The sequence below is a fragment of the Elephantulus edwardii genome, unplaced genomic scaffold, assembly GCF_000299155.1.
Source record: "Elephantulus edwardii isolate Elephantulus edwardi_28Jun2011 unplaced genomic scaffold, EleEdw1.0 scaffold00002, whole genome shotgun sequence".
Taxonomy (NCBI): Eukaryota; Metazoa; Chordata; class Mammalia; order Macroscelidea; family Macroscelididae; genus Elephantulus; species Elephantulus edwardii.
Genome location: NW_006399752.1, coordinates 24976923 through 24977333, shown reverse-complemented (window position 1 = coordinate 24977333; position 411 = coordinate 24976923).

Here is a 411-nt window from a genome sequence, read left to right as displayed (position 1 = left end):
TTTCAGTATCAACAAGGTAATCATACCTTTTGAGCTTCCTTTCTATAATTCTGATTTCTCTTCATTTTCCTATACTTTTCTGTTTTCTCTTTCTCTAGTGATATTGTGCTGATCATCCCCTTATTAAATATTGCCTTTCCCTTCACTCATCTTAATACTCATTTTTTTTACTCCCTTTTCCCTTCCTCCCATCCCTGGTGACCATTAAGGAATGGTTCTGTGTGTAATACTTTCCTTAGCTTGTTTTAACAGTGATCATACACAATATTTGTCTATTTGTGACTTACATATTTCACTTATCATAATGTCCTCTATATGTATCCATGTTATGCAGTGAATTTTAACTATTTTTAAAATTATTGGAAATATTTTACTAGAGGCATTATAACTAATACTTGTTCTTTTTAAATA